The sequence below is a fragment of the Triticum urartu genome, chromosome 2A (genome assembly GCF_056163025.1).
Source record: "Triticum urartu cultivar PI428250 chromosome 2A, HENAU_Tu73, whole genome shotgun sequence".
Taxonomy (NCBI): Eukaryota; Viridiplantae; Streptophyta; class Magnoliopsida; order Poales; family Poaceae; genus Triticum; species Triticum urartu.
The window spans coordinates 556,541,723-556,564,031 of record NC_141874.1 but is presented as its reverse complement, the minus strand read 5'-3'; the positions used below and the strand labels follow the sequence as shown (position 1 = coordinate 556,564,031).

Genomic DNA, 22,309 nt, shown 5'->3' with positions numbered 1-22,309 from the left:
ATACAAGTTTCAACACTATGATTAGCTGATTACAACTTTTCTGTAACCAACCCTATTTTTTTTACTCTAAACAACTACCCGTGAGGGTTGAAGGATATATCTCCTGAACTATCCTGGCAGTTTTAAAAATGTTGTAATTAGATGACTCAACCTTATCTCACAAACTAGATGACTGAAACAAAGGTACGACAGTCGCACACAGAAACCCAAACATGGGAAGAGATGACCAAGACTCACGTCCACATAAAAGCTAAATCATAATATGAAACGACCAAGACTTGCGTTCGCCCATTGCCAAGCATCAGTTTTAAACTGATCGATGACTCTTCACAAATGCAAGTATGTGTTGTTGAAAACCTCCGTGTTCCTCTCTCACCATATGCTCTAGATGATTAGAGACACCAATGAATTTAAAGTCTTTCTCTTTCTACCATGAGTTCTCGACCTGGCCTCCTGCCACCATCATGGATTGGAAGGGAAGCCGAGGGAATGATCTCGTCCAGATTTTCCCATTGCAGCACTTAGCTCCAAATGATCAAAATGATGTTGCAACCCATGATGTGGTGTTGAACTGTCTCCTGTGTAGACATACAGAAACAACAAGTATAATTATGTGCTAAATCCCTCTTGGCAAGACGGTATGCCATCTAAACATGACCTATGATGGCAAGCCAAACAAAAGTTTGCATTTCAGCGGCGCCCAGGCTTTGCCATAGGGTGCAATTCGTACTGTAATTGATCGCCACTGTGATATCGGCATGCCGATCTCATGCGTGTTCTTGATAGGAAAAGAAAAAAAATAAGCATTATATACTGACTTTGCCAAAAAAATTCCTTTTTTGAATCCTGATACGTCCATTTTGCATCATGCTTTTATATCGATATTTATTGCATTATGGGATGTTATTACACATTATGTCATAATACTTATGCCTATTCTCTCTTATTTTACAAGGTTTACATGAAGAGGGAGAATGCCGGCAGCTGGGATTCTGGGCTGGAAAAGGAGCAAATATTAGAGACCTATTCTGCACAGCTCCAAAAGTCCTGAAACTTCACGGAAGTTATTTCCAGAATATATAAAAAATACTGAGCGCAAGAAGTACCAGAGGGGGGGCCACCCACCAGCCACGAGGGTGGGGGGCGTGCCCCCTGCCTCGTGGGCCCCCTGGTGGCCCTCCGATGCCCATCTTCTGCTATATGGAGTCTTTCGTCGAGAAAAAAAATCATAAGCAAGCTTTCGGGATGAGACTCTGCCGCCACGAGGCGGAACCTTGGTGGAACCAATCTAGGGCTCCGGCGGAGCTGTTCTACCGGGGAAACTTCCCTCCGGGAGGGAGAAATCATCACTATCGTTATCACAAACGACCCTTTCATCGGGAGGGGGTCAATCTCCATTAACATCTTCACCAGCACCATCTCATCTCAAACCCTAGTTTATCTCTTGTATCCAATCTTTGTATCCAAACCTCAGATTGGTACCTATGGGTTGCTAGTAGTGTTGATTACTCCTTGTAGTTGATGCTAGTTGGTTTACTTGGTGGAAGATCATATGTTCAGATCCATTATGCATATTAATACCCCTCTGATTATGAACATGAATATGCTTTGTGAGTAGTTACGTTTGTTCCTGAGGACATGGGAGAAGTCTTGCTATTAGTAGTCATGTGAATTTGGTATTCGTTTGATATTTTGATAAGATGTATGTTGTCATCCCTCTAGTGGTGTCATGTGAACGTCGACTACATGACACTTCACCATTGTTTGGGCCTAGAGGGAGGCATTGGGAAGTAATAAGTAGATGATGGGTTGCTAGAGTGACAGAAGCTTAAACCCTAGTTTATGCCTTGCTTCGTAAGGGGCTGATTTGGATCCATATGTTTCATGCTATGGTTAGGTTTACCTTAATACTTCTGTTGTAGTTGCGGATGCTTGCAATGGGGGTTAATCATAAGTGGGATGCTTTTCCAATTAAGGACAATACCCAAGCACCGGTCCTCCCACATATCAAATTATCAAAGTACCGAACGCGAATCATATGATCGTGATGAAAACTAGCTTGATGATAATTCCCATGTGTCCTCGGGAGCGCTTTGTTTCATATAAGAGTTTGTCCAGGCTTGTCCTTTGCTATAAAAAGTATTGGGCCATATTTCTGCACCTTATTTACTTTTATTACTTGCTACTCGTTACAAATTACCTTATCACAAAACTATCTATTACCGATAATTTCAGTGCTTGTAGAGAATACCTTACTGAAAACTGCTTATCATTTCCTTCTGCTCCTCGTTGGGTTCGACACTCTTACTTATCGAAAAGGCTACAATAGATCCCCTATACTTGTGGGTCATCAAGACTCTTTGCTGGTGCCGTTGCCGGGTAGTGAAGCGCCTTTGGTATGTGGAATTTGGTAAGGAAACATTTATATAGTGTGCTGAAATTTACTGTCACTTGTTACTATGGAAAGTAATCCTTTGAGGGGTTTGTTCGGGGTATCTTCACCTCATCCGGAACCACAATTAGTTACTCCTCAACCTACTTAACCTACTGAAATTTTTTACTTTGAAATTCCCTCAGGTATGATAGAGAAACTGCTAGCTAATTCTTTTGCAGGAGATGGAACATTGCATCCCGACTTACACTTAATCTATGTGGATGAAGTTTGTGGATTATTTAAGCTTGTAGGCATGCCCGATGATATTATCAAGAAGAAGGTCTTCCATTTATCTTTGAAGGGAGATGCATTGACATGGTATAGCTATGTGATGATATGGGATCATGGGACTACAAACGGTTGAAATTGGAATTCCATCAGAGGACGTAATTATATATATAATTTGTGGCCTCGCGAAGGAGAAAGCATCGCTCAAGCTTGGGGGAGGCTTAAGTCAATGTTATATCATGCCCCAATCATGAGCTCTCAAGAGAAATGATTATTCAAAATTTTTATGCTCGGCTTTCTGACAACAATCGCTCCATGCTCGATACTTCTTGTACTGGTTCCTTTATGATGAAGACTATTGAATTCAAATGGAATTTATTGGAGAGAATTAAATGTAACTCTGAAGATTGGGATCTCGATGAAGGTAAGGAGTCAGCTATAACACCTAAGTTTGGTTGTGTTAAATCTTTTATGGATACCGATGTTTTCCATAAATTTAGCACTAAATATGGACTTGACTCTGAGATAGTAGCTTCTTTCTGTGAATCCTTTGCTACTCATGTTGATCTCCCTAAGGAGAAGTGGTTTAAATATCATCCTCCCATAGAAGTAAAAGTAGTTGAACCTATTAAAGTTCAAGAAAATACTATCACTTATAATGATCCTATTGTTCCTACCGCTTATGTTGAGAAACCACCTTTCCCTGTTAGAATAAAGGATCACGCTAAAGCTTCAACTTCAAAAGTAATATTAAGACACCTAAACCCCATGAGCAAATTAAAGTTGAATCTAAAATTGCTATGGTTAAAGATCTCTTGGCCGATAATATTGATGGGCATGTTATTTACTTCTGTGATGAAGCTGCTAGAATTGCTAGACCTGATACTAAAAATAAACATAGACGTGTTGTAGGCATGCCTGTTATTTCTGTTAAAATAGGAGATCATTGTTATCATGGCTTATGTGATATGGGTGCTAGTTCTAGTGCAATACCTATTTCCTTATACAAAGAAATTATGCATGGTATTGCACCAGCTGAGATAGAACATATCGATGTTACCATTAAGCTTGCCAATAGAGACACTATTTCACCAGTTGGGATTGTTAGAGATGTTGAAGTCTTGTGTGGGAAGGTTAAATATCCTACTGATTTTCTTGTTCTTGGTTCCCCACAAGATAGCTTTTGTCCCATTATATTTGATAGACCCTTCTTGAATACTGTTAATGCTAAGATAGACCACAATAAGGATATTGTTTCTGTTGGTTTAGGGGATATGTCTCATGAGTTTAATTTTGCTAAATTTCGTAGACAACCCCATGATAAAGAATTTCCTAGTAAATATGAAATTATTGGTCTTGCTTCTATTGCCGTGCCTCCTACTGATCCCTTAGAACAATATTTGCTAGGCCATGAAAATGATATGTTTATGAAAGAAAGAAGGGAAATAGATGAGGTGTTCTTTAAACAGGGACCTATTTTGAAACACAACTTGCCTGTTGAAATCCTAGGGGATCCTCCTCCACCCAAGGGTGATCCCGTGTTTGACCTTAAACCATTACCTGATACTCTTAAATATGCTTATCTTGATGAAAAGAAGATATACCCTGTTATTATTAGTGCTAACCTTTCAGAGAAGGAGGAAGATAAATTAATGAAAACTTTGAAGAAGCACCGTGCTGCTATTGGATATACTCTTGATGATCTTAAGGGCATTAGTCCCACTCTATGTAAACACAAAATAAATTTGCAGGAAGATGCCAAACCAGTTATTGATCACCAACGACGACTGAATCCTAAGATGAAAGAAGTGGTAAGAAAGGAAATATTAAAGCTCCTTGAGGCAAGTATAATTTATCTCGTTGCTGATAGTCAGTGGGTAAGTCCTGTCAATTGTGTCCCTAAGAAGGGAGGTATTACTGTTGTTCCTAATGATAAAGATGAATTGATCCCGCAAAGAATTATTACAGGTTATAGGATGGTAATTGATTTCCGCAAATTAAATAAGGCTACTAAAAATATCATTACCCTTTGCCTTTTATTGATCAAATGCTAGAAAGATTATCCAAATATACACATTTTTGCTTTCTAGATGGTTACTCTGGCTTCTCTCAAATACCCGTGTTAGCTGGCGATCAATCAAAGATCACTTTTTACTTGCCCTTTCGGTACTTTTGCTTATAGACGTATGCCTTCTGGTTTATGTAATGCACCTGCTACCGTTCAAAGATGCATGATGGCTATATTCTCTGACTTTTGTGAAAAAATATGTGAGGTTTTCATGGACGATTTCTCCGTTTATGGATCCTATTTTGATGATTGCTTAAGCAACCTTGATCGAGTTTTGCAGAGATGTGAAGAAACTAATCTTGTCTTGAATTGGGAGAAGTGCCACTTTATGGTTAATGAAGGTATTGTCTTGGGGCATAAAATTTCTGAAAGGGGTATTGAAGTTGACAAAGCTAAAGTAGATGCTATTGAAAAGATTCCATGTCCCAAGGACGTTAAAGGTATAAGAAGCTTCCTCGGTCACGCCAGTTTTTATAGGAGGTTCATTAAGGACTTCTCAAAAATTTCTCGGCCTCTGACTAACCTATTACAAAAAGATATTCCTTTTGTCTTTTATGATGATTGTGTAGAAGCATTTGAAATACTTAAGAAAGCATTGGTTTCTGCACCTATTGTTCAGCCACCTGATTGGAATGTACCCTTTGAAATTATGTGTGATGCTAGTGATTATGCTGTAGGGGCTGTTCTAGGGCAAAGAGTTGATAAGAAATTAAATGTTATTCAATATGCTAGTAAAACTCTAGACAATGCCAGAAATTATGCTACTACTGAAAAAGAATTTTTAGCAGTTGTTTTTGCTTGTGACACTAGTAGAAAAAGGGTCAAACGTGAAGCACATTAGTGCCGGTTTGAATTAGAGCCGGCACTAATGTGTACATTAGTGCCGGTTCGTGGCGGCGATCAATAGTACCGGTTCGTGGCGAACCTTTAGTACCGGTTGGTGGCACGAACCGGTACTAAAGAGGCTGTGTCAGCCTGCGGTCAGGCTGTGGCCCCACCATCACCATTTAGTGCCGGTTCGTACCACGAACCGGTACTAATGAGGTTATGGCAAGATGTTTTTAGTCCCACCTCGCCAAGAGAGAGGCAGTATGAGTGGTTTATAAGCCGTGAGTGCACAGACAATGACGAAGAGTTGCAATGCTGACCTACATGTTGATTAGCTTCAAGCCTTGCGGAATAGCATAGATTGCAATGAGCTATGTGCAGTGCAGTCTACACTATTCCGAATGGCTTGAAGCAAATTAACCAGCATTGCACCTCTTTTTTATTTTAAATAACTTATTTGAACTCCGGACTTGTTTTGTGTTCAGTATGCAGCATTTAAAGCGACGTCATCAATTTCCAACATGTTCTGACATCATTTGTTGTTTTTCGGTCATTTACCTAATTGTTTAGAGAGCTAAATGACCGTGAAATTGAAAATCACTACAAAATGAATCCTGAAAATGTTGAAACTTGGCATGGTATCATCATATCACCCGCATAGCATGCGCTAAAGAGTAGAGAGGGTCACGGCAAAAACTGGACGCACTTCATGTACAAACTGGACATACTCTTTCCAAGTATCAGGGTTTCGGACGAGAACTCATCTGTTACATGGCCACATCAATGTTTTTTAAACTTATTTGAACTCCGGACTTCTTTTGTGTTTAGTATGCAGCATTTAAAGCGACGTCATCAATTTCCAACATGTTCTGACATCATTTGTTGTTTTTCGGTCATTTACCTAATTGTTTAGAGAGCTAAATGACCATGAAATTGAAAATCACTACAAAATGAATCCTGAAAATGTTGAAACTCGGCATGGTATCATCATATCACCCGCATAGCATGCGCGAAAGAGTAGAGAGGGTCACGGCAAAAACTGGACGCACTTCGTGTACAAACTGGACATACTCTTTCCGAGTATCAGGGTTTCGGACGAGAACTCATCTGTTACATGGCCACTTCAATGTTTTTTAAACTTATTTGAACTCCGGACTTCTTTTGTGTTTAGTATGCAGCATTTAAAGCGACGTCATCAATTTCCAACATGTTCTGACATCATTTGTTGTTTTTCGGTCATTTACCTAATTGTTTAGAGAGCTAAGTGACCGTGAAATTGAAAATCACTACAAAATGAATCCTGAAAATGTTGAAACTTGGCATGGTATCATCATATCACCCGCATAGCATGCGCGAAAGAGTAGAGAGGGTCACGGCAAAAACTGGACGCACTTCGTGTACAAACTGGACATACTCTTTCCGAGTATCAGGGTTTCGGACGAGACCTCATCTGTTACATGGCCACTTCAATGTTTTTTAAACTTATTTGAACTCCGGACTTCTTTTGTGTTCAGTATGCAGCATTTAAAGCGACGTCATCAATTTCCAACATGTTCTGACATCGTTTGTTGTTTTTCGGTCATTTACCTAATTGTTTAGAGAGCTAAATGACCGTGAAATTGAAAATCACTACAAAATGAATCCTGAAAATGTTGAAACTTGGCATGGTATCATCATATCACCCGCATAGCATGCGCGAAAGAGTAGAGAGGGTCACGGCAAAAACTGGACGCACTTCGTGTACAAACTGGACATACTCTTTCCGAGTATCACGGTTTCGGACGAGAATTCATCTGTTACGTACATGGCCACTTCAATGTTTTTTAAACCTATTTGAACTCCGGACTTCTTTTGTGTTCAGTATCCAGCATTTAAAGCGACGTCATCAATTTTCAACATGTTCTGACGTCATTTGTTATTTTTCGGTCATTTACCTAATTGTTTAGAGAGCTAAATGACCGTGAAATTGAAAATCACTACAAAATGAATCCTGAAAATGTTGAAACTTGGCATGGTATCATCATATCACCCGCATAGCATGCGCGAAAGAGTAGAGAGGGTCACGGCAAAAACTAGACGCACTTTGTGTACAAACTGGACATACTCTTTCCGAGTATCAGGGTTTCGGACGAGAACTCATCTGTTACATGGCCACTTCAATGTTTTTTAAACTTATTTGAACTCCGGACTTCTTTTGTGTTTAGTATGCAGCATTTAAAGCGACGTCATCAATTTCCAACATGTTCTGACATCATTTGTTGTTTTTCGGTCATTTACCTAATTGTTTAGAGAGCTAAATGACCGTGAAATTGAAAATCACTACAAAATGAATGCTGAAAATGTTGAAACTTGGCATGGTATCATCATATCACCCGCATAGCATGCGCGACAGAGTAGAGAGGGTCACGGCAAAAACTGGACGCACTTCGTGTACAAACTGGACATACTCTTTCCGAGTATCAGGGTTTCGGACGAGAACTCATCTGTTACATGGCCACTTCAATGTTTTTTAAACTTATTAGAACTCCGGACTTCTTTTGTATTCAGTATCCAGCATTTAAAGCGACGTCATCAATTTCCAACACGTTCTGACATCATTTGTTGTTTTTCGGTCATTTACCTAATTGTTTAGAGAGCTAAATGACCGTGAAATTGAAAATCACTACAAAATGAATCCTGAAAATGTTGAAACTTGGCATGGTATCATCATATCACCCGCATAGCATGCGCGAAAGAGTAGAGAGGGTCACGACAAAAACTGGACGCACTTCGTGTACAAACTGGACATACTCTTTCCGAGTATCACGGTTTCGGACGAGAATTCATCTGTTACGTACATGGCCACTTCAATGTTTTTTAAACCTATTTGAACTCCGGACTTCTTTTGTGTTCAGTATCCAGCATTTAAAGCGACGTCATCAATTTCCAACATGTTCTGACGTCATTTGTTATTTTTCGGTCATTTACCTAATTGTTCAGTATGCAGCATTCAATTTCCAGAAGAAAATAAATAGAAGAAAATAAATAATGCAGAAAATAAAAAAACTATACAAAAAATTACTCAAAAATAAATAGAAGAAAATAAATAATGCAGAAAAGAAAAATCAAATAAACTTTGGCGCTTGTCTGGTGCGCCATTAGTGTCAATCCCATCTATAGCCCTTTTTCTAGTAGTGGGTAGCCGCGGCTGGGTTTATAAACCAGTGCAGCTGCCCTTCGCCAGGTGAGGTGGGACTAAACTTTGCGGTGGCAGCGCGAGGCCTTTAGTACCGGTTGGTGGCTCCAACCGGTACTAAAGACCACCCTTTAGTACCGGTTGGAACCACCAACCGATACTAAAGGCCTACTCTTCCCGCCTCTTTGCCTGGCCAAAGTAGGCCTTTAGTTCCGGTTGGTGGCTCCAACCGGTACTAAAGGCTCACCCTATATATACAGCACTTACGAAATTTCAGTTACATTTCCCCACTTCTTTCGTCAACCTCTCGCGCGCCGCTCCCGTCGTCGCCGCCCGTCGCCCGTCGTCGTCGTCCCCGCCGCCGCCCCGAACGCCGCGCGCCGCCGTCCGTCGTCGTCCCGCGCCGCGGTCCCGTCGTCGTCCCGCGCCGCCGTCCGTACGTATCTCGCTCTCTCCTTGCGCGTACCCGGCCGCCGCGCCGCGCGCCGTCCGCCCCGAACGCCGCGCGCCGCTGTCCGTCCCCGCCGCCGCCCCGAACGTCGGCGGCCCCCGCCCCGTACGCCCCCGCCCCCGCCCCGTACGCCGGCGCTCCCGCTCGTACGTACGGGGCGGCAGCGTACGGGGCCGCACACACACACACACATATACCACAGACGCATACACACACACATACACATATACGTACACACATATACGTATACACACACATACACACACACATTTTTTTTACTTATTTTCTGTTTTTTAGAAAAGTTAATTAGATGATCGAATGTTAGATTAATGTCGAATGTTAGATTAATATCGAATGTTAGATGAATTAGCTAGCTAGATAGAAAAATTGTCGAACTAGAGATTAGAACTAGTTGAATAATTAATATAACTAGTTTATTTTTAGTAAGAAAATTTAGGTATATGAGGTTTGAACTAGTTCAATAATTAATATAACTAGTTTATTTTTAGTAAGAAAATTTAGATATATGAGATTTGAACTAGTTGAATAATTAATATAACTAGTTTATTTTTAGTAAGAAAATTTAGGTATATGAGATTTGAACTAGTTCAATAATTAATATAACTAGTTTATTTTTAGTAAGAAAAATTTAGGTATCTGAGATTTGATGATCTAATTAAAATATTATTTGTTAATGAGTTTTTCTGTTTATTTAATTTTTTATATATTTTGAGTTTATATAAATGTTAGATTAATGTCGAATGTTAGATGAATTAGATAGAAAAGTTAAATATATAGTAATGTCAATTGAATATATAGTTAGATATATTAATGTCAAATGTTACATGAATATATATTTGGCTAGATATAGGTGTTTAATGTTTCACCTATATGAACATAGGAAATGTCATCTGATGACGAAAAAGATTTCATTATGTGCGAACACTGTGAAGACCAGCGCGGCCTGTGCGACCAAAATTTCCTTGTTGATGGTAGGCGCTTCAGCATCAAGCTAGATGGACATTTGAAGTTGATACAGTAAGTCACTTTGTCAATTATTATTTGAATGCAAAACTTATGCTTCATTTGCTTCAACTTATAATTTTAAATTTTCACTATTCTACTAGCGCATCCCCTGCCATGCAAGAATTTTTGTCTTGGATAAGATAGGTTTTAGTGCTATAGATGATATGGAGGTAAAGAGAGTTTACTTGAAGACGGAGCATGGGTATACTTTCAACGTCAAATTATATAATGGAGACACATACACCCATTTTGAATGCAAAACTTGGCAAGCACTATGCAAGGCTTATGCATTTGAGCCTGATATGGTTATCACCTTTGATATTCGTCCGGAAGATGATATTGAAGGTAATATAGACATCTGGGTCGATGTGCAAACGCCTCCAGTTCTACCATTTGGTGAGTTTTTCTCAACCATGCATGCATATGTGTTTATGTCTTTGATACAGTTTATTCAAAAATAGTTGACAACTAATTTGTATTGTCAGCTTATTTCGGTTCAAGCAAACATGTCCGGCGCTTGGTAGACAGGACCTACTACTGCCCCGGGGCTCAACTAAACTGCGAGGAGATAAGTCATTATGTTTCATGACTTGAGGATCTTAATACTGTCAAGACAAATTTTTTTCCTAAACTTAGAAATGTTAGTACTCAAAACGTGCGACCAATGGTGATCGTATTGAACTACGGTTACATCTATAATCGAAAGATGGTAAGATTTTAAATATTTGTCCTTAATTAGTGCATCTTTTGCATACATTATTTTTGAAGCTAAACTTTCATTGCTTAGTATATTAATTACTATACGATGTTCTTCAACAGGGACTTCCGATGACAGTTGTGCCTCAGTGGATCGAGACAAAAGGTCGCATGTCAATGGTTAGCTTACGACCAAGATTTCCTACATTGCACATGAGTGCATTCAGGATTTCTGAAAGCGAAGAATGCTTAATAGTGAAAGATTGGAGCAAAATTGTTAACGATCGCAGAGAAGTACTAGGGGGCAGCAAGGAGAAGCGCAACCCAAGATTAGGAGACAGATTCATCTGCATGCTCTAGTATGATGAATCAGGAGAGCTATACATGTTCTATTCTATTCTACCTGAGAGGGAGCAACAGGATCAGTAGCTACTAGTTCATGCTCTTAATTAGTACTTGTCTCATGTCCGTGTCCTGAACTTCGATGTTGGTGATGATTATGTTGAAATTGATGATATCTTTGCTTCTGTTACAAAGTGAATGTTTCCTCTTTAAGCTAGCCAGTGTTGATGATGATTAGATAGCTAGCGGTAATGACTATGATGATTAAATAGTGGTAATTAGACGACTATGATGATTTTTAGCTAGCTAGAGTTTATTTATTTATTAATATGCGATGATGATGATGATGATGATGACGACTACAACTCATTATAACGTAAAACAATCCTAAATTAAATTGATACCACAAATTTAATTGAAAAATACAAAATAAAACAAAAACCCACAACCATTTAGTATCGGTTGGTGTTACCAACCGGTACTCAAGGGCTCCCGGCCCCCGGAGCTGGCTCGTGCCACGTGGTTTCCCTTTAGCACCGGTTCGTGCTGAACCGGTACTAAAGGGGGGGCCTTTAGTGCCTAAACGTTAGTGCCGGTTCCTAAATCGGCACTAAAGGGCCTTACGAACCGGTGCTATTGCCCGGTTCTGCACTAGTGTGATAAGTTCAGACCTTATGTTGTTGATTCTAAAGTGACTATTCACACTGATCATGCTGCTATTAAATACCTTATGGAAAAGAAAGATGCTAAACCTAGACTTATTAGATGGGTTCTCCTGCTACAAGAATTTGATTTGCATATTATTGATAGAAAGGGAGCTGAGAACCCCGTTGCAGACAACTTGTCTAGGTTAGAAAATGTTCTTGATGACCCACTACCTATTGATGATAGCTTTCCTGATGAATAATTAAATGTCATAAATGCTTCTCGTACTGCTCCATGGTATGCTGATTATGCTAATTATATTGTTGCTAAATTTATACCACCTAGTTTCACATACCAGCAAAAGAAAAAGTTCTTCTATGACTTGAGACATTACTTTTGGGATGACCCACATCTTTATAAAGAGGGAGTGGATGGTATTATTAGACGTTGTGTACCTGAGCATGAACAGGAACATATCCTACACAAGTGTCACTCTGAAGCCTATGGAGGACACCATGCTGGAGATAGAACTGCACACAAGGTATTGCAATCCGGTTTTTATTGGCCTACTCTCTTCAAGGATGCCCGTAAGTCTGTCTTGTCTTGTGATGAATGCCATAGAATTGGTAATATTAGTAGATGTCAAGAAATGCCTATGAATTATTCACTTGTTACTGAACCATTTGATGTTTGGGGCTTTGATTATATGGGACCCTTTCCTTCCTCTAATGGGTATACACATATTTTAGTTGTTGTTGATTACGTTACTAAGTGGGTTGAAGCTATTCCAACTAGTAGTGCTGATCATAACACCTCTATTAAGATGCTTAAAGAAGTTATTTTCCCGAGGTTTGGAGTCCCTAGATACTTAATGACTGATGGTGGTTCACACTTCATTCATGATGCTTTTCATAAAATGCTTGCTAAGTATGATGTTAATCATAGAATTGCATCTCCTTATCACCCACAGTCTAGTGGTCAAGTAGAATTAAGTAACAGAGAGCTCAAATTAATTTTGCAAAAGACTGTTAATAGATCTAGAAAGAATTGGTCCAAGAAACTTGATGATGCATTATGGGCCTACAGAACTGCATATAAAAATCCTATGGGTATGTCTCCGTATAAAATGGTTTATGGTAAGGCATGTCACTTACCTCTTGAATTAGAACATAAGGCATATTGGGCTATTAAAGAGCTCAACTATGACTTCAAACTTGCTTGTGAGAAGAGGCCTTTTGACATTAGCTCACTTGATGAATGGAGAACCCATGCTTATGAAAATGCCAAATTGTTTAAAGAAAAGGTTAAAAGATGGCATCCGACACCAGGTCCAGGGGCAAACAGCGATGCCTATCACTTTGGACCCTCAACGGAGGAAGAGATGGAAGCTGACTTGAAAAGGATAGATGCCATGGAGGAGGATCAAGAAGTTACTTCTTGTAGCGACCAGACCTCAAACGGTCCAATCTCTGTGCTCAGGTGTCATCCCTGGATCAATAATGCTGACACCACACAGTACTTGAAGGATTTATAACAGAGTAGCAATCACACACTTATTACATCGAGTGTCTCAAAAGAGAACTATTACAATAAATATGGCTTAAGGCCATCTAATAACGATAACAGCGGAAGGCTTGGAAGATAAGTGAGTCCATCAACTCCAACGACATCACTGGGTATAGAACCACGACCTAAAATGCACCTTACTCATCGTCTGAAAAGTCTGCAACATGAACGTTGCAGCCCGAAACGGGTCAGCACATGGAATATGCTAGCAATGTAACACATAGAGAGCAATGAAGGAATAAGACTATACTATATGCATATTTGGCTGGTGGAAAGCTCTATGGTTACAGTTTTGCGTAAAGCCAATTTTTCCCTACTGCAAAGGAATAAATTTTTATTTAACTAGCATGGTGGTTGTTAAACATTGAGAGTGTAGACACCCTTTCAATCCCAATTAAGCATCATCATTAAAAACCCCACAAATTAATTAGAGTAACATGATGAGATTCACATGATAATCCAAGTACTAGATACTCAAGATGTCCATAACCGGGGACATGGCTAACCATGATTAGTTTATACACTCTGCAGAGGTTTGCGCACTTTTCCCCACAAGACTCGATCTCCTCTGTTGGGATTCTCGCACTACATGGTGTTTGAGAAACGGATGACCGAGACATAGTCTTTCAGAAGTGCTAGCACCTTACGATCGGGTAGACCGTTACACCTACTTTTCCCCTACATCTGCTAGTCTACCACTGTAAGAGTTCGCACAACTTAGTCAACTATGCTAGAGCCCATAGTAGCTTGTGGCTGCACACGGAAGTTTCTAGTATGAATAATCTCATGATCCCTTTGAGCCTGGGTGGCGGTCCATAAAGAAAAACAGGCAATCGCTGGAATACCCAGGTGCCTAAACAGGCAATCGCTGGAATACCCAGGTGCCTCAATCCACCCAGATGTGCATTTAAGTTGCCACCTTAGATAAACCATTAATTTAACAAACTCACATCTGTCATGGATTTCACTCACCCAATCCACGTCTACTAGCATAACATGGCATAATAAGCAAACGTAGAAGTAACTCCCAAAGGTTTGATAATAAAACAGGTAATAGGTACTACCTCAACTACTTCCCAAACCCACAATTTAATTAGATCCTAATCATGCAATGTGTGAGGATTGATCTAATGCAATAAAAACTGGGTAGTAGGAGGTATGATCAAAGTGTTACTTGCCTTGCTGATGATCCGCAAAACCTAGCGATTCGAAGTAGCAAGCGGCGCACTCCGGGTACTCTATCGCAAACAAACAAGCATACAATAAGTACTCAACTAATGCACAGGTAAAACTCAAATAAGAGATCTAACCAGAAAGTTCAACTTAAGAACTCCGGTTGGCAAAAAGAATCAAATCGAACGAAGCAACGAAAGACAAACGGCAAAAGAAACAAGCTTCGTTTACTATTCTGGATCTAGGTCAAATTTTACAGCGGCAAAAACTTGTTTGAATTGGTTAAACAGAAAGAGGGTTTCGAGACGAAACTCCAGGCACTTGAATCGCCTGATTTCGATAAACAAGCGAAAAGTTATACTAGAACGAAAATCGGATCAGAAATCGCGATCAGAAAAATCGCGGATTTAATCCGAGAAAAGAAAAATGACGAACAGATTAACGAACAAACGTTCGTTATCTGGATCTAAACGATGAACGCGTTCGTTAAAACGAACGAACGAGCGAATGCTCGCTAAATAAACTAAACCGGAAAAAACTGATCTATCGAAAAAAACGGATCTAAAAAAACCGATGGAAAAACCGAACGATTTTTTTTCTAAAAAAAATGGCGGTGGCGGTTAACCTCGTTGTCGGCGGTGGCGGCTTAGGGTTTGGGGCGGCGGGGCATGGTTTTGGGCTGGCTCGGCCCGGGGTCGCGCTATATAAAGCCTCCCCCTGGAGGAGTCCAGGCCGGATACGGTCCGTAGGTCAGTTCGCGCGTTTTTTTTAAATAATTACGCTCAGAAAAAAAACAAAAGGAATACTAAACGGACTCCAAAAACCCCGAAATAAATTTTTCCCGGCTTCTAAAATCAAGCCGCACAGGATGAACATTTATTTGGGGCCTAAATGCAATTTTGAAAAACGTGCATTTTTCCTAAATTCAAATAAAATAGCAAATAAAATCAAAATAAAATCTTATTTGATTTTTTAATTAAATCCTCAATATTTATTTATTTTGGGAAATTCATTTTATTCCCTCTCTCATATTCTAATAATAGAAATAATTGAAGATAAAATAAATAAAATCAAATGATCCTATTTTCAAAATTTGAGAAAACTCAAGTATGAAAATAACGATATCCCCAACTCTCTCCGAGGGTCCTTGAGTTGCGTAGAATTTCTAGGATCAACCAAAATACAATAAAATATGATATGCAATGATGATTTATTGTATAACATTCCAAATTGAAAATTTGGGATGTTACACTTCTCGTTCCCGGGCAGGATTCATGATGGAACTACATAGCTCAGCTATTCCAAACTCGGTCATCCCTTCCAATATTAGATTTCTTTCTTATGAAAGTATGAAAAAGAGTGTTACTTGTTCTCCCGTAGCTATGCAACATCCTTGGGTGAAAGGAGCTTTAGCCGTCACTGGCAAGCTCCGTAAGGAAATAATGAACCTCAAGCAGCAAGTCAATAAGCTCGAGGAAGAGAATCGTATCCTGAGGGGCATCATCACCAAGAATATCACATCACCACCCCCGAAGAAGGAGACATAATCACACGGGAATGGGCACTCCCCCTGGCAACTATCGAGCTTGGAGGAGTGCCCCGGTATTGTATCACAATTTCTTTGCACCAAGTAGAGATACTACTTGTGCTTCCAAATATCCCTAAACTCGTTTTTGCCATGAGAGTCCACCATATCTACCTATGGATTGAGTAAGATCCTTCAAGTAAGTTGTCATCGGTGCAAGCAATAAAAATTGCTCTCTAAATATGTATGACTTATTAGTGCGGAGAAATAAGCTTTATACGATCTTGTGATATGGAAGAAATAAAAGCGACAGACTGCATAATAAAGGTCCATATCACAAGTGGCAATATAAAGTGACATTCTTTTGCATTAAGATTTTGTGCATCCAACCATAAAAGCGCATGACAACCTCTGCTTCCCTCTGCGGAAGTCTTGTCTTTTATTTTTATTTTCTACCTTCCATAAGAGTCATGGTGATCTTCACCTTTCCTTTTTACATTTTATCCTTTGGCAAGCACAATGTGTTGGAAAGATCCTGATATATATAGCTAATTGGATGTGAGTCTTCATGAACTATTATTGTTGACATTACCCTTGAGGTAAAACGTTGGGAGGCAAAACCATAAGCCCCTATCTTTCTCTGTGTCCGATTAAAACTTCATAACCATAAATATTGCGTGAGTGTTAACAATTGTGAAAGACTAAAAGATGGTTGAGTATGTGGACTTGCTGAAAAGCTCTTATATTGACTCTTTCCTATGTTATGATAAATTGCAATTGCCTCAATGACTGAGATTAGAGTTTGTTGGTTCTCAATGAAGTTTACGATTCATACTTGAAATTGTGATTGAATTGTTACTTTAGCATAAGAGATCATATGACAATATATACATATATATATATATATGTTGCTGCTCTAAGAATGATCATGATGCCCTCATGTCCGTATTTTATTTTTATCGACACCTCTATCTCCAAACATGTGGACATATTTTTTGATTTCAGCTTTCGCTTGAGGACAAGCAAGGTCTAAGCTTGGAGGAGTTGATACGTCCATTTTGCATCATGCTTTTATATCGATATTTATTGCATTATGGGCTGTTATTACACATTATGTCACAATACTTATGCCTATTCTCTCTTATTTTACAAGGTTTACATGAAGAGGGAGAATGCCGGCAGCTGGGATTATGGGCTGGAAAAGGAGCAAATATTAGAGACCTATTCTGCACAGCTCCAAAAGTCCTGAAACTTCACGGAAGTTATTTCCAAAATATATAAAAAATACTAAGCGCAAGAAGTACTAGAGGGGGGGGGCACCCACCAGCCACGAGGGTGGGGGGCGCACCCTACCCCCCTAGGCGCGCACCCTGCCTCGTGGGCCCCCTGGTGGCCCTCCGATGCCCATCTTTTGCTATATGGAGTCTTTCGTCGAGAAAAAAAATCATAAGAAAGTTTTCGGGATGAGACTCTACCGCCACGAGGCGGAACCTTGGCGGAACCAATCTAGGCCTCCGGCGGAGCTGTTCTGCCGAGGAAACTTCCCTCCGGGAGGGGGAAATCATCACCATCGTCATCACCAACGATCCTCTCATTGTAAGGAGGTCAATCTCCATCAACATCTTCACCAGCACCATCTCATCTCAAACCCTAGTTCATCTCTTGTATCCTATCTTTGTATCCAAACCTCAGATTGGTACCTGTGGGTTGCTAGTAGTGTTGATTACCCCTTGTACTTGATGCTAGTTGGTTTACTTGGTGGAAGATCATATGTTCAGATCCATTATGCATATTAATACCCCTCTGATTATGAACATTAATATGCTTTGTGAGTAGTTACGTTTGTTCCTAAGGACATGGGAGAAGTCTTGCTATTAGTAGTCATGTGAATTTGGTATTCGTTCGATATTTTGATAAGATGTATGTTGTCATCCCTCTAGTGGTGTCATGTGAACGTCTACTACATGACACTTCACCATTGTTTGGGCCTAGAGGGAGGCATTGGGAAGTAATAAGTAGATGATGGGTTGCTAGAGTGATAGAAGCTTAAACCCTAGTTTATGCGTTGCTTCGTAAGGGGCTGATTTGGATCCATATGTTTCATGCTATGGTTAGGTTTACCTTAATACTTTTGTTGTAGTTGCGGATGCTTGCAATGGGGGTTAATCATAAGTGGGATGCTTGTCCAAGTAAGGACAACACCCAAGCACCGGTCCACCCATATATCAAATTATCAAAGTACCGAATGCGAATCATATGATCGTGATGAAAACTAGCTTGACGATAATTCCCATGTGTCCTCGGGAGCGCTTTGCTTCATATAAGAGTTTGTCCAGGCTTGTCCTTTGCTATAAAAAGTATTGGGCCATCTTGCTGCACCTTATTTACTTTTATTACTTGCTACGCGTTACAAATTACCTTATCACAAAACTATCTGTTACCGATAATTTCAGTGCTTGCAGAGAATACCTTACTGAAAACTGCTTATCATTTCCTTCTGCTCCTCGTTGGGTTCGACACTCTTACTTATGAGAAAGTCTATGATAGATCCCCTATACTTGTGGGTCATCAAATCCCAGGTCCAGGTCCACTTATATTCAGCGCCATGGATCATCGGGGCTTGTAAAATAATTTCCCACAAGGTAACCACATGCAGGGAAGTGTCAATGTTGATCTGACCATTGATATCTTTGATCCAAGCTTCATTGGAAGTTCGCTTCAGCAACAGTTCTGTGCGACCTAACGATTGGATATACTAATTATTTGTTGGTTTAAAATCTGTTAAGTAAGTCACAGATGCATGAACATTACATCTTATACTAATATGGTTGTTATGTCCAGCAAAGTCTTCCAAACCTTAGCTTCCAATTATTCAGATGTGAAGACAACTTTAGCTTGTTTGCTGCCACTGAAATTGGAAACCGTTACTCCTTGGCAAATGCAATTTCTACAAGATGTGCTTGACTTGGCTAGGTTCTGGAGAGCAATGGTCGGCAATATTTTGGACTTTTGGGGCTTGACTCTAACACATCAAAGTGCTGCAAAAAAACTCCCGCAACCATGAAGCAATCATTGTAAGCTTGATAACATTCCAGCCAGTAGCATTTATTTATGGAGAAGTTTCCCTTAGAGTTAGCCTCTCAGTTCAGTCCAATTCATATATCGACAAAGAAACGAAGATCAATTAATTCTCAACCTCACCGAGTTTCTGCACTATGATTTGGTGCTTACAAATTTTCTATGAACAATAATGTGTAGAGAGAAAACAATAATAAGATCTCTAAAAGATATACTACCTCTAAACTGTTTTGATAGATGCTGCAAGGAAGATGGATCACAGTTTTTTCGACAAGGGGTGAATTTTATTGACTCAAATGAAGCATCAACCAAATGCAAACACAATGAGCACAATCACAACCTCTACATAGCTAGGATACACACGGCCACACCAACACACGCACACAAACATAGCAAAGTCATACAAGACCAAAGCTATGTCTAAGCGACAGAAGAGAACTCCTAAACAATGGAAACAGCGATCGACGAACTACAACAACCAATCTGCCTCAACTAGATCGAGCGCACAATCCAGAACTGAAAACACAAGAGACACACAACAACGCTGAAGAAATGAACATGCAGTGGCTAATGCTACTCCTGCAGGAGGAGGAGCACCGCCCCTTGGTCGCCCTAGTTTCCCATCGTTAACCGCCGCATGATCTCATCGAATTGCGGGTACACGATGTAGCTCTCGGAGCCCTCGTCCTCACTGGAGCTGCTGTTGACATGCGGTAGCGGCGGCGGAGGGATCAGTGGCTTCCTGTAGACCTTGTGGACCACAAAGACGACATCCGCCAGCACGGGGCCCGGGTGCACGCGGCGGAAGCCGGTCGCAATCCTGTTGAGCCGGTACTCCTTCATCCGCTAGTGCGTCTGCGAGATTGGGCAAATAGCTCCCGTGCGGCGTCTTTGATGTGAAGTGGAAGGAGTGCGACGTTGTTCGAATGAATGGCTGTGATGCGACACATTTGAGCATGTAAATAGCCCAGGGCCACATGGGGTGTTAAATGGGGTTAAATTGGTCATCAACCATCCTGTTTATGGTAGGACATGTGGGTCCAACTTAATTGGTCCTCAAAACAGCTGACTGTGCCCTGCCGCCCGACCGTGTCGGGCCCGCCACTCTGCCCCCTTCTTCTCCGGTGGCGGCGGATCTTGCGTTCTCGGTGGCGGCGATGGAGCCCTCGTTCTCAACGGAGGTGGAGCCTTCGTCCTCAGAAAATGGTGAGTGAATTCGAACCCTAGTCCCGTTCCCCTCTCGGGCCCGTAGATCTCAGCTCGTTTCCTCTGTTTTTGCTTGTTGAATCGATAGGTTGTGAGGGGAGCCCGTGGGCATACTGAGATGGAGCCGCCAGATTCAACTTTGAATAGGTAATGCGCCTCCCTCCGATCCAATTTTGCATGCAATTAGGGCCTCGTCTGCTCTTTCTCACGGGCTCACACTGTCCGCCACTGACAGAGGGGATGCGGCCGCTCGGACCTTCGAATTGATGGTCAATTTCTTTCCATCATAGGCAAAATTAGTTAATGGTAGTATACAAAACATTGAGAGAGACACAATTGTTAAATGAGAGGTTGAGTTTACAGAGATTGATCCACAAGTTCTACAAAACATGGGAGAGAAGGCAGTGAAGAAATGGGTGGTACAAATTGGGGAGAATATTGTTTGGGGTCCAGAGCAAGAAGTATCACTGTTGCGGTTTAATGATTGTAAAGGATAGTATGTGAGAATAGAAGATGGTGAACAGATTGTTGAAGAAATCGATCGGCAAAATGGCTGGACAAGCAAACGGGCTATTTTTTTGCTGAGCTCGTTGATCTGAATATTTTTTCGAAGGTTGGATATGTGTCATCACACTTGGCCGCGCAGATGGTAGATGATGATTGGGCTACGCAGAGGCCATTGATTCCCATGTGTACTGAACTTACAGTAATAGCTGAAGAGGGACAGGTGACTGGAACTGAAACTGAAACTGCAGCAACTGTTGATTGGCATGTAGTTGAATTAGATGAGCCTACCGATTTGGTCATTGCACCAATGCCTAGCATTGAGATGGCCAAACTTTTTGTCATTCCAGTCGATGACAGAGATAAGCAGGAGAGGGGCAAATCTAGTTTGCCTGCTAATGCTGATGAAGATGTAGATGGACAGCTGATGGAACAAGCTGTAGATGAAGTAGATAATGCACATGATGATGAGCTGGTGCATGTGTATGACAAAGAAAACCCTGTCATTGAAGTAGGCAAGTTGTTCCCAAGCATGAAGGAGTTTAGGATGTGTTTTAAGACTTATGGAGTGAAACATGAGTTTGATGCCAAGACTGTTTGGACTGATAGAAAGAAGTTTTATGCGAGGTGCAGAGGATTTGATGGTAGTGTCAAGCCTTGCAAGTGGTACATATCTGCTAGACTGCAACCTGATGGAAGTACTGTCAGGGTTAACCAAATCCCCAACCAACATACTTGAGTTACAAGTTCATAGAGAGTATCAACCATGACATCACAACATTGGGTTGCAGAAAAGATCACCCAATTTTAGCCAGAACACCAAACACTACTGCCAATAAACTCAAAGTAGACTTGGAAAATATGTACCCCATTAAACTGAAATATACCACAGTGTGGAAGGCAAAACAAAGGGCAATGAAAAATTTATATGGTGATTGGGCAAATACATTTAGGATGCTTTACAACTTCAAAGAAGAGGTGGAAAAGAGGTCACCTGACAGTGTTGTGGAGAGAGATAGTGAGGTATCAGCCGAAGGTGAAGTCAAGTTCTCCAAGTTTTTTATGGCTTTGAAGCCTTGCATCGATGGCTTCAAAGAAGGGTGCCATCCATATTTGAGCATAGCCTCATCATTTTTGACAGGCAAGTGGAATGGTCAGTTGGCAGCATGCAATGCTCTAGATGGACACAACTGGATGTTTCCTATTATTGTTGGCTTGTTTCAGTCAGAAGCAAATGCTTCATGGACATGGTTCATGATCCATTTGAAAAGATGCCTAGGGCCAGTGTCACCTTTGGCTATACACACAGATGCATGTAAGGGGCTGGAAAATTCAGTGAAAAATGTTTTCCCACATGCTGAGCA

At 40.6% G+C, this 22,309-nt stretch overlaps 1 pseudogene; it reads right to left on the bottom strand.

Annotated features, from left to right (window-relative positions):
* Window positions 1–19,847: 19,847 nt before the first annotated feature.
* Window positions 19,848–22,309, bottom strand: part of LOC125537271 (uncharacterized) — a 28,506-nt pseudogene continuing 26,044 nt past the window's right edge.